Below are 13,621 nucleotides of genomic sequence, written 5' to 3'. Positions count from 1 at the left end.
GACCTCGCAGTGTGACCTCAGCTTCATCTCTGACCACCAAACCTTTGTTATGTGCTCAATGCTTCATAAAACATAAGCAATCTCACAAAGATAATCACATCTGAGCACAAATGAATTCACATGCTGCTTTATTCTGGTTAGTGCAGGGCATACGGAGTGAAGCTGGTTAAACTGGTTTACTAATATGGACCAAAGTTGTGCACTTTTTTCTTTTCTTGTCCTGAATTTGAACTGAGGAAACAGGATGTAGAACGGAAATGCGGATTTTAATTTAAGGAAGTGAAACACAATGCAGTTTATATAAGTCATTTTTAACTAGAAAAGCACAGTTTGTCAAGAATATAAATGCTGGCCGGACAAAACCTTGACCAGACAGATAGATAGACAGAATGACAGAGAGATGGATAGAACAACAGATAGATATACATAAAGATAGACAGAAAGAACAATATGGTAGATATAATGATAAATGGATATAAAATTATAAATAGATAGACAAAACAGAAGATTAAATTGATAGATGAATAGATAGAGATAAAAAGATAAAATGATGGATAAAAGGATAAATACATAGAATATATAAATGATAGATAAGCAGACAGAATGATAGAACAATAGATAGAACGATAGATAGAATGATAGATAGAACGATAGATAGATAGATAGATAGATAGATAGAACAATGGAATGATAGATAGAACGATAGAACAATAGATATATAGAACAATAGAACGATAGAACAATAGAACAATAGAACAATAGATAGATAGATAGATAGATAGATAGATAGATAGATAGATAGATAGATAGATAGATAGATAGATAGATAGATAGATAGATAGATAGAACAATGGAATGATAGATAGAACGATAGAACGATAGAACGATAGAACAATAGAACGATAGATAGAACGATAGATAGAACGATAGATAGATAGATAGAACGATAGATAGATAGATAGATAGATAGATAGATAGATAGATAGATAGATAGATAGATAGATAGATAGAGTAAACGAAGCAGCTATGAATTAACACACGTTTGTTGGAGTGATCAGTTCATCCGGCCGTCATCAGCGTGTGATAATCTCAGTGTGTGAGTGACACACATCAGCGCCTGTCACTGTATCTCCTCTATCTCCGCAGGCCTCTGGGAAGCTGTGAGCCGCTGACACAGACGGGAGAGTGGCCTGCTTCCTCCTCCATCATCTCCCTCCCTCCCTACACACTCCCTCCCTCCCCGGGGCGCATCGCAACAGCAGCGCATCCCTAGCAAACAGGACAGATGCGTGAAGCATGCATCTCCCCGTCTCAATAAACCGGCGATTCTCAGGTGGGCCGACCCGCTCCGTACATGACCGCACGTCACAAGCATGATGTGTGTATTATTGCACGGGCGCATTTCCTTCATTTATAAAGACGTTAAACGTGATGATGGCAGCATCTGGGGAGTGTTTGTGCCGATCAGCATGCACCGAAAGGGAGAAAGGTGCTGCTCTCTTACCTTATTGCAGTCACTGTTTGCAGGAAACAGCTCACCTGAGTGCCTCTCGCATGCAGACGCAACGCATGCAGGCCAATCGCCGCATTCAAAACGTCTCTCTCCGACTCGGACGGCTGGAAGCCTGGAGAGCGTACTAAACCAAAAGAGACTGTAGATGGAGGGGGGAGCTTTCAAAGTGACGTGTGGAGCATCATTGTGTGACGCAGGTTGAGTGTATGGCGCGTTTGGCGCAGCTCAAGGGTTGCATTAGAAATGCGATGCACCGTGGCTCGTGCCCTCATCCAGTCGCCTGCTCTTGAGAAACGAGACGGGCTTTGAGCTGCAACCCCTGTGAGTGAGATGGTCCGATCCAGAGCCGTGCAACCCTCTCTCTCCCTCTGTTTCTCTCTCAGCTATTGATTCACTCCAGCTCTACGCAGCTTCAGTGAAATATGAAACGCAGGCCTGCCAAGCTGCCATTAATCGTGAGTAACATTAACAACAGTATCAGAAAGGAGAAAGGAGATGTCCTGCATCACCGCAGCTTCTGCCAAACACCCGGAGAGAGGGAGAGAGGGACGAGACACACCATTCAAACCCACATCTATGTGAAAGCATGAGAGCAACACGTCACATACATGTTAGGGCTGTCAAAAAAAAAAGTCGAATTTAAAATATTTGTCGAATTTAAAATAAAAATCCACATTTGAATGCAAAAACGTTGCATTTGAATTTTAGGTGTGCATCAGGTTGCCTTATGAGTGGTGCACGAGTTGCGATGACGATGTAAGTGTCGTTGCATTTTAATGTTTTTCATAGCTTATCCAGTTAAACCCACTGGATGTGGCGCTGCTGCGTTGCTCATTCAAAATATTGCAGAAAAATAGAACATCAATGTCGAGAAGATGTTGTTTACGTCAAAACTGAAACCAAGCTGTTCACACAGAACGCATATTTATTGTATTTTCTAGAGGGACATCTATCAGCGTTGCACTCGCGTCTCGCACAAGAGAGCCGCATGTTTAGAAAGCCATGTAAAATTAATGCAACTTAAACTTTTAAAAAACATGTCTAGACTTTATGGCGGTTTTTCCCATCCCACTGCATCTCATTTTTAAATTTTAAATTCTCAGTTTTTAAATGAAAAAGTTGTCTTTGTGATTGGTTTTCGGTCATTTGTATTAAACTGTACATACATGTACGATGCTATTTTGTTTCTAAATGTTTAAGCAAATTAATTAATTATATATGGTTTATAAACATTAATTTAAACATTATGCATTTTTTTCAAAGACATTCGTGTTATTTTATTGCTTTGAAGAAATGCGCATTAGTAATATTTTGCTCGATGTGCCCTATTGTGGCCTCAGGAGACTGAAATTATCCCCTTTAAATTCTTTTATAATTCGAATATTGATAATATTTCAGTAAAAAATTCAAATTTAGTTTTTCAGCCATTTTGACAGCCCTAAATTAATACATGTGCATCTCCTTTTAAGAACATCTCAGAGTCGCATTTCACTGAACGAAGCATTAAGAACATATATATATATATATACATAATCTCCAGTATTGAACACGTCACTATTTTTCTCAGTAAATATATTTCTAAAGACGCTGTTGACATTTTCACCAGATGTCGGTAATAACCCAAGTAATCCATACATACGAAGAAAGCAAAACAAATAAATTCAGAAATTAAGTTATGTGTAATAAAGTGGAATGACACAAGGGGGTAAAAAAATTGTTTGTTTGTTTTGTTTTGTTTTTTACAGCCCAGGTAACAAAAAGTAGTTTTTCCACAAAAAGTTACGCAATTAGTTACTTTTTATGGAGTAACACAATATTGCAATGCATCACTTTTAAAAGCAACTGCTCCCAACACTACTCTCAATCATACTAAAAAAACACTGCTATTGTTATCCGAATAGCTGCTTTATAGTTGAATTGAAATTGTTTCATAATTGGCTAATTTTAAATTAAACAACATTAACTCTCTTATTTTCCTGTTTATTTTTGTGAAGCTGCTTCAGTCTATTGTATAAAGCACTATAGAAATACACTGAGATTAAAACTTTGAGATTTATAACTAAAATTAACATAAAATCATTTTAATATCAAAATTCATTCAACCCCCTTCACCATATTATCACCATTTTATTTTTTACAATATTGTGAAATGCTGAATTAGTTTCCCCTCTAACACTGTTTTTAGACTATCAGAAACGGTTTATTTACCTGGATAAGCTCCACGGAGCTCAACCTCACACCTTCACAGATCGATACGGCTCATACGAGGTCACCGCCTGACCTATAATTCAATAAAACAGGGGCTTCCACACAAACTCTATTTGCCTTATCAGCAGCGCAGGAGAGATTGAGCGCGGCACCCAAGGGCAGGAACGCCGCTATCGGCTCTCGCAGGAGATCGCTAACCTTGAGAGACACAAGTGTTGCCATAGGAATGAGACGCGGGGAGAAAAGGGTCTTTATTCTTTATTAACAGCATGAAGCTCTCGAACCCTCAATCTGCAGAGATCCGACATAGAAGACAACCACACACAATGATCGGCTAATAACAGACACGGTTTGGGTTAGCTGCCTGCTGACTAACTTGGACTAGCTGGTTAGCCATCAAAACTGCTAGTGAGGCTGGTCAACTAGTAAACTGAGGCAGTGACAAAGGCAGTGTTGTTAAAGGGGTCATTACATGGATTTTTTAAATTATTTTAATATGTTCCTTGAGGTTTACTTGTAATGTTAATAAAGTTTTTTTGCACAAAAAATAAATAAATAAATAAATTAGTGCTGTCAAATTATTAATAAAAGTTAAAATAAAAATAAAATAAAAGTTTTTGTTTACATAATATATGTGTGTGTATTCTGTATATTTAATATTTATATATAAATACACACACATACATCATATATTTTGAATATATTTACATGTATATATTTATTTTCATATAATTTATATCATATATGTGACCCTGGAGCACAAAAGCAGTCATAAGTAGCACAGGTATATTTGTAGCCATAGCCAACAATACATTGTATGGGTCAAATTTTTATGCCAAAAATCATTAGGATATTAAGTAAAGATCATGTTCCATGAAGATATTTTGTCAATTTACTACCATAAATATATCAAAACTTAATTTTTGATTAGTAATATGCATTGCTGAGAACTTCATTTGGACAACTTTAAAGGTAATTTTCTCAATATTTAGATTTTTTTGCACCCTCAGATTCCAGATTTTCAAATAGTTGTATCTCAGCCAAATATTGTCCGATCCTAACAAACCATACATCAATGGAAAGATTATTTATTCAGCTTTCAGATAATGCAAAATCCCAAAATTGACCCTTATGACTGGTTTTGTGGCCCAAGGTCACATATAAATATATTTAATATATAAACGTTACATATTTTTCTTAAATATATACATGCCTGTGTGTGTATTTATATATACATAATAAATATACACAATACACACACATATATTATGTAAACAAAAACTTTTATTTTGGATGTGATTAATCCTGATTAATCGTTTCACAGCACTAAAATAAATATGTGGAAAAATGATTATTTTCAACCCTCATTCTGAGCCTCTCTCTAAAACGACCTGTTTAAGGGGCGTGTCCTTTAAGGCTTGTCAGTAATCAGCCACTGTTATGATTGGCTAACGTCACTGCATAGGAAACATTATTAAATCATTTACTTATGGTTTGTGATGCAGCTGCAGTCAGATCTAGAACCGCTTCATCTTGCAACAAATGTTTCTTTGTGACTCTCCATGACACTGTGCCTTGTTTACAAAACAAAATCCTCCGACACGACCCGGGAAGACATTAAAAATAAACAATCCACTTGTTTCTTACGCTGGGATCCTTCTGATATCTCTACAAACGAGCTGTTTAAACCAAACGCGTCAAAGCGAACGGTTGAACACCAGTGGGCGGAGCCTATGTCGATGTCTTGCTCTGGAGGCGGTGTTTATGCAAATGTTTGTGCCCCTGTGATGTCAACTTGCACCTTGGATCCAAAACGAGCCAAGGCAAATTTGATTTCTCATGTCATGACCCCTTTAAGAAGCCTGTTACTTTCTTATATAAGCAATTTCCAAATATGAGTAAAAACGGACTTTGACGAGTAAATAAAATCGGTAACACTTTACAATAAGGTTCATTAGTTAACTACATTAGTTAACATTAACTAATAATAAACTGCACTTATACAGCGTTTATTAATCTTTGTTAATGTTAATTTCAACATTTACTAATACATTATTAAAATCTTGTTAACATTAGTTAATGCACTGTGAACTAACATGAACTAACAATGAACATCTGTATTTTTACTAACTAATGTTAGCGAAGATTAGTAAATACAGTAAAAAATGTATTGCTCATGGTTAGTTCATGTTAGTTAATACATTAACTAATGTTTAACTAATGAACCTTATTGTAAAGTGTTACCATAAAATCCTGTTGGCCAGCAACTTATTATGAACTGAAACTGAAACACAATAAAAACGTCACAAAATTGCATATCTTCTAAAAACTTTTAGCATTCATTTAAAAATGGGACAGCAATTTATTAATGACATTAATTCCACTGTTAATGTAATGCATTTTTTTTACTTAAATTTACAAATTAAATTAACGATTAAATTAACATAATAGTTCAAAAATAAACTAAATTATTTAAATGTTAAAATTTGTTCAATATTTTCAGTTGATTACCTCCCTTTTAACTTAAATGTAAGTTAACTACTAAATAAAATTAACATAATGCTTCTGAAATACAATTAATTTAATATTAAAATTAATTCAGTAATGTTGTTAAATTTAAATATTTACTCAAACTTAAATCAAATTAATATAATACTTCTAAAAATGAATTTAATTTTAAAATTAATTCATTAATGTTATGTATATTTTACCTTAAATTTGAATAAACAACTAATTTAAAATAACACACTTCTAAAGTAAACAAAATAATTGTAAAACAAATTAATTTGATAATGTTGTTCAATAACAAAACAATGTAACTAAAAAAGCTCAAATTCATTTGATAATGTTGCCAAAAATCACAAAAAATTAACTTAAATTTAAATTAACCAGTAAATCAAATGAACAATACTTCTAAAATAAAATGACTGTAATGCATTAATCACATTACATTCATTGCCGACACCTTTAACCGATAACTTTTGCCTTCATATAAAAAAGCAGCTAAATAATTCTATTTGCATAGAGACAATTCTGTAAACCAAATAATGCAAAATGATGATGAATGGATAGAAGATAAGGCATATGAAATCTGAAACTGCTGCTGCTGGTCTGAGCCAAAATGGCCGCCTGGATTTGAAGATAACCCAATTCTCTGAGATCTTTGTAATGGATCGCTGCTGAGCAACTGATGGAGTTCTGATCCGAATGTAATCGAACAAAGATCTGGCCTACATCTGCAACACACATATATTCTGAAAACTAGTGTACTAGAGAATAAACAGCAGGCATTAATCCACAGTAAGCATTTCAGTTACACATAACTGCAGAAATAGGACGGGTATGAAAAGATGCTATTCTGAGCACAGCTGTTCTCTGTCTTAGAACGAATAAAGAGTCATTGAAGCATTTTCAGAAAGGAACTTCATCAGTAACCAGCCTTGTGTTCCTGTAAGGAGACCATCAGTGTCTTATTGTCGTCTCATCGAGAAGAACTGAGTCTGAACAGAGACGCTTTTTGGACAAGAGCTGGAGGAAGCATCTGTTACTGGACGTCTGTCTCGTTAGACAGGACGATCACTAATGAGATCCCTTTAATATCAACATTGATTAATCAAGAGATGACAGTCTCCTGCTTCTCTGACGTTTCTCTTGAGAAACAAGCAACAGTCTTACATGTCAGGAAATCTTCACATGTATAACTGCTCAGATCTGTTAAGATGCTTTATTAAAATTCTGCAAAGAACATGTCCATGCTATATGTTTATACGAAAAAAAAAAAAAAAAAAAATTTCTGGTTTTCTCTATTTTTCAAATGAAGCCTACTGTATTTTAAAGATAATTAGGTTTTTTGGGGGGGGGGGGGGGGTTGCCTTGGGACTGCAATTTATTTAATCATAATTAATTCCATTCTCAGTAACGTAATGCAAAATAATGTTGTTAAATTATTTACATTTTAACTTAAATATAAATGAAGGAATAACATTACTTTAACAAAATACTCCTAAAATAAATAAAATGATTTCAATAATTTAAATCAAATCATTTTAGTTATTTTAGTATTTTGCTAATACTTTATAAGTATTGTTAATATTTAGCATTAGTATCATTTAGTATGTTTAGTATATTCAGTAATATTTAGTATATTCAATAATATATAATATTATTAATATAATTAATATATAATATAACAATTAATTCTGCTCTCAGTAATGCAACTGAATAATGTTAAATAATTGGAATTGTAACTTAAATTTAAAATGAACAAATAACTAATAAAAATTAGCATAACACTTCTAAAATAACTACAAATATTTAAATGAAATTATATAAATATAATAAAATTAAAATACTGAATAAACATAAATACTGTTAAATTAACAAAATAACGAAAATAATGAATTAAATTATATAAATTGATTAAAAGTATGTATATATATATATATATATATATATATATATATATATATATACAGTATCTCACAGAAGTGAGTACACCCCTCACATTTTTGTAAATATTTTATTATATCTTTTCATGTGACAACACTGAAGAAATGACACTTTGCTACAGTGTAAAGTAGTGAGTGTACAGCTTGTATAACAGTGTAAATTTGCTGTCCCCTCAAAATAACTCAACACACAGTCATTAATGTCTAAACCGCTGGCCACAAAAGTGAGTACACCCCTAAGTGAAAATGTCCAAATTGGGCCCAATTAGCCATTTTCTCTCCCCGGTGCCATGTGACTCGTTAGTGTTACAAGGTCTCAGGTGTGAATGGGGAGCAGTTGTGTTAAATTTGGTGTTATCGCTCTCACTCTCTCATACTGGTCACTGGAAGTTCAACATGGCACCTTGTGGCAAAGAACTCTCTGAGGATATGAAAAAAATAATTGTTGCTCTACATAAAGATGGCGTAGGCTACAAGAAGATTGCCAAGACCCTGAAACTGAGCTGCGGTTTAACAGGACAGGTTCCACTCAGAACAGGCCTCGCCATGGTCGACCAAAGAAGTTGAGTGCACGTGCTCAGCGTCATATCCAGAGGTTGTGTTTGGGAAATAGACGTATGAGTGCTGCCAGCATTGCTGCAGAGGTTAGCCTGTCAGTGCTCAGACCATACGCCGCACACTGCATCAAATTGGTCTGCATGGCTGTCGTCCCAGAAGGAAGCCTCTTCTAAAGATGGTGCACAAGAAAGCCCGCAAACAGTTTGCTGAAGACAAGCAGACTAAGGACATGAATTACTGGAACCATGTCCTGTGGTCTGATGAGACCAATATAAACTTATTTGGTTCAGATGGTGTCAAGCGTGTGTGGCGGCAACCAGGTGAGGAGTACAAAGACAAGTGTGTCTTGTCTACAGTCAAGCATGGTGGTGAGAGTGTCATGGTCTGGGGCTGCATGAGTGCTGCTGGGGAGCTACAGCTCATTGAGGGAACCATGAATGCCAACATGTACTGTGACATACTGAAGCAGAGCATGATCCCCTCCCTTCGGAGACTGGGCCGCAGGGCAGTATTCCAACATGATAACGACGATATTGACACTTTGGGCCCAATTTGGACATTTTCACTTAGGGGTGTACTCACTTTTGTGGCCAGCGGTTTAGACATTAATGGCTGTGTGTTGAGTTATTTTGAGGGGACAGCAAATTTACACTGTTATACAAGCTGTACACTCACTACTTTACATTGTAGCAAAGTGTCATTTCTTCAGTGTTTTCACATGAAAAGATATAATAAAATATTTACAAAAATGTGAGGGGTGTACTCACTTCTGTGAGATATTGTATAATATTTATAGACTTTTATAAATATTAAATAATATATTTATAAAAGTCTTATAATAATATACTTATAAAATGATCTTATTATCATTACATCTATACTGAAATGGATATAATAATGCATTTCAAGCTCTACGTATCAAAATGCATTATCAGAATTACATTCATTTACTTATGCATTAAGCAGATGCTTTTATCAAAATTGACTTATAATCTGTATATATATATATATATATATATATATATATATATTCAAAATCATAAAATCATCTTCTATTCACTGCCATTACATGAATCACCATTGAGAATAATGAGAATTACTAAAAATACATTACAGCAATAATAATTTGAGGACAAAATGTGCAGAATTGTCATGAAAAATAATGATAAAAAATCTAGATGGTCCTAAAAAGGCTTAATTTTCATCTTGCTAAATATACTTTCTTATTTCCTCCTTTTGGTTTTGGGTGAAATGTGTGACCTGGCCATGTTTCTGTGAGACTTACTCCTGCTCGTTTGGGGAAAGTCCTGAACGGAGCCTTGGACATCATGAATAATTTAGCACAACACATCCAACACCCTCCGTGGACACATACGGGCCCCGGGGCCTCTGCAAACCTGCAGAAATCTGCCCCGTATGAGCTGAACCGCCGACATAAAAACCTCCCAACATTCAATCTGACAGATCAACTCCTTCCCATCAGCACCTCAAATCCTTTCTGTTTGCAATAAGATCATGTTCATATATCAAATCACTCAGTTCAAGGAAAAAGAAATTGCTGTAGAAACAGTTTTCCCTCAGAAATTGCTTGTAGTTGCGGCAAGTAACACTGAATTAAACATGAGACTTTGAAGTAGAAATACTGAAATAGGATTTTCTTGTTAAACACACTCCAATAAAAAAAATGTTTTGATGTCAGACAGATGTTTAAATTTTTTATACAGAGATATTTAAACTTCAGAAGTTAAGTTTGATTCATTTCTGTGAATCAGTTCAAAGTGTCGATGAATCGATTCAAAACTCTGATTCAGAAATGTTCACGGTAGTCTCTGTGAGGCATTAAAATGTTTTAGTAAGATATATGCAGGTAAATATCACTGTTTATTGTTAAATGTGTCCATGTACAGCAAAAAAAATTGGTGTAGGATTTACTTTTTCAACAATTTTCACTCAAATTTCCCAAGAAATGGCAAGTAGCACTGAATTAAACGTGACATTTTCAAGTAGAAAGTATTTTCTAGTACATACTTCAATAATCTTGTAAATAAACCAATGTTTAAAGCATAATTAAAAAAGGTTTAATATTCTTGATGTAAACATGCCTTTGATATTTTACACATTTTGCATCTACACTGATAAAATGATTTTGTGGTAAATAATATAGAAAAACAAATGTAATTTCTACATTAAATAATTTAGTTTAGGCAAAAAAAGAGTAAGTTCAATATTAGTACTCAATTTTAAACTTGTAGAATTTAATGTTTGAACTTATAAGTATATTTTACTTGGAATTGTTTGTTATTTTTACAAAGATTGTTTAAGTAAATATCAAAGTCATGATCCCGTTGTTCCCATCATGCACTTGGGCATGAATAATTAATAAAGTCAACTTTTTTTGCATTGTGTATCACGTGCCAAGTATTGAGGTCTCTGTGTTTATTTGGGTAATAACTCTATAGACATGTTATCTTAAAAAGAATAAGGAGCTGTCTACTTGATTATGTACATGTTTGTAAGTGAACCACATGCTTTAATGGCTTTTTTTCAGTGCTGTGTTGTTCGAGTAAAGTTTATAAACCGTGGCTGAGTGAAATGTACTTCAGTATTGCAGGGTAAACTTAACATAATTAAGTAGAAATTACTCATCAAACTCTAACTGGACAGGTTAAATTTACTTATGTCCTTTGCTAATTTTACTTTATTTAAGTAGATTTGACTTAATTGCATACTTACATTTTACTTAAAAAATATGCGTGCAAAATAAAAATGAAGTAAATTTACTTTGGTTAAAAAGATTGTTCTTCTAAATTAAAAACAACAAAAATTCAGAGCACATGCATATACATCAAGATATATATTGAAAAAGCCATCAAAAGCCGTATTTTGTGAAGTGGGAGCGGATGCAATCGTCTAAAGCGAATAACCCGACACCTCTGACAGCATGATTTCAGAAGGTGTTGAGTTCATCTGCTGTCCTACTTTCATCTGAACATAACCACAGTTACTGTGAACAAACACGGCAAACCCTCGGCTCTGTCCCGATACTACGAGTGCCCTACACAGACAGCATCATACACAGTCCACAAGAATCATTCAATATTACACAAGTTCAATATAATTAAAATGCAGTGATATTTGTGTGTTTATAAGACTAATCACAGTGTTAGTTTAGCAAATATGCTAACATTTTGAATGACAGACAAGAGTATTTTTTTCTTGCCGCATTGGCAATTTCTTTTTTTTTTTTTTAAACACAAACCTAACGTCATTCTTAAATTAAGATACATTTACTTGAGATGCAAAATGACATAAGAAACAGTGTTATTTTAGTATCACTGAGGTTTGATCATTTTTACTAATATTTTGAATTACTAATATTTCATTTTTATATTTACCATTTTCATTAAAAAATTTTATTAACTTTTATTTCAGTTATTAAATTCAAAAATAAATTAAAATGAGAAATGTTGCCTTGGCAACCAGCTGAATTTTTTGATAAATATAAATAATAATGTAAATATATATAAATAATTAATATATTTATATATTACTTATATTTATAATTTATACTTTATGTTTATATATAGTTTATTTATTTGGAATTGTTTGTTATTTTTACAAAGATTGTTTAAGTAAATATCAAAGTCATGATCCCGTTGTTCCCATCATGCACTTGGGCATGAATAATTAATAAAGTCAACTTTTTTGCATTGTGTATCACGTACCAAGTATTGAGGTCTCTGTGTTTATTTGGGTAATAACTCTATAGACATGTTATCTTAAAAAGAATAAGGAGCTGTCTACTTGATTATGTACATGTTTGTAAGTGAACCACATGCTTTAATGGCTTTTTTTCAGTGCTGTGTTGTTCGAGTAAAGTTTATAAACCGTGGCTGAGTGAAATGTACTTCAGTATTGCAGGGTAAACTTAACATAATTAAGTAGAAATTACTCATCAAACTCTAACTGGACAGGTTAAATTTACTTATGTCCTTTGCTAATTTTACTTTATTTAAGTAGATTTGACTTAATTGCATACTTACATTTTACTTAAAAAATATGCGTGCAAAATAAAAATGAAGTAAATTTACTTTGGTTAAAAAGATTGTTCTTCTAAATTAAAAACAACAAAAATTCAGAGCACATGCATATACATCAAGATATATATTGAAAAAGCCATCAAAAGCCGTGTTTTGTGAAGTGGGAGCGGATGCAATCGTCTAAAGCGAATAACCCGACACCTCTGACAGCATGATTTCAGAAGGTGTTGAGTTCATCTGCTGTCCTACTTTCATCTGAACATAACCACAGTTACTGTGAACAAACACGGCAAACCCTCGGCTCTGTCCCGATACTACGAGTGCCCTACACAGACAGCATCATACACAGTCCACAAGAATCATTCAATATTACACAAGTTCAATATAATTAAAATGCAGTGATATTTGTGTGTTTATAAGACTAATCACAGTGTTAGTTTAGCAAATATGCTAACATTTTGAATGACAGACAAGAGTATTTTTTTCTTGCCGCATTGGCAATTTTTTTTTTTTTTTTTTTAAACACAAACCTAACGTCATTCTTAAATTAAGATACATTTACTTGAGATGCAAAATGACATAAGAAACAGTGTTATTTTAGTATCACTGAGGTTTGATCATTTTACTAATATTTTGAATTACTAATATTTCATTTTATATTTACCATTTTCATTAAAAATTTTATTAACTTTTATTTCAGTTATTAAATTCAAAAATAAATTAAAATGAGAAATGTTGCCTTGGCAACCAGCTGAATTTTTTTTGATAAATATAAATAATAATGTAAATATATATAAATAATTAATATATTTATATATTACTTATATTTATAATTTATACTTTATGTTTATATA

At 33.3% G+C, this 13,621-nt stretch overlaps 1 protein-coding gene across 3 annotated transcripts in view; it reads right to left on the bottom strand.

The window, feature by feature from the left end:
• Positions 1–13,621, bottom strand: part of cdk14 (cyclin dependent kinase 14) — a 226,228-nt gene that overhangs the window by 177,699 nt on the left and 34,908 nt on the right. The window contains exon 1 of one of the 3 annotated variants that reach the window (XM_058747724.1): positions 1,505–1,707. The exons of the other annotated variants lie outside the window; for them this stretch is intronic. The gene's annotated coding sequence lies outside the window, so the exon portion shown is untranslated. Of the gene's footprint in view, positions 1–1,504; positions 1,708–13,621 lie in introns of those variants that run through there. 3 annotated transcript variants of the gene reach the window in all.

The sequence above is a fragment of the Onychostoma macrolepis genome, chromosome 16 (genome assembly GCF_012432095.1).
Source record: "Onychostoma macrolepis isolate SWU-2019 chromosome 16, ASM1243209v1, whole genome shotgun sequence".
NCBI classification, from domain to species: Eukaryota; Metazoa; Chordata; class Actinopteri; order Cypriniformes; family Cyprinidae; genus Onychostoma; species Onychostoma macrolepis.
This window is presented reverse-complemented; position numbering and strand designations above follow the sequence as displayed.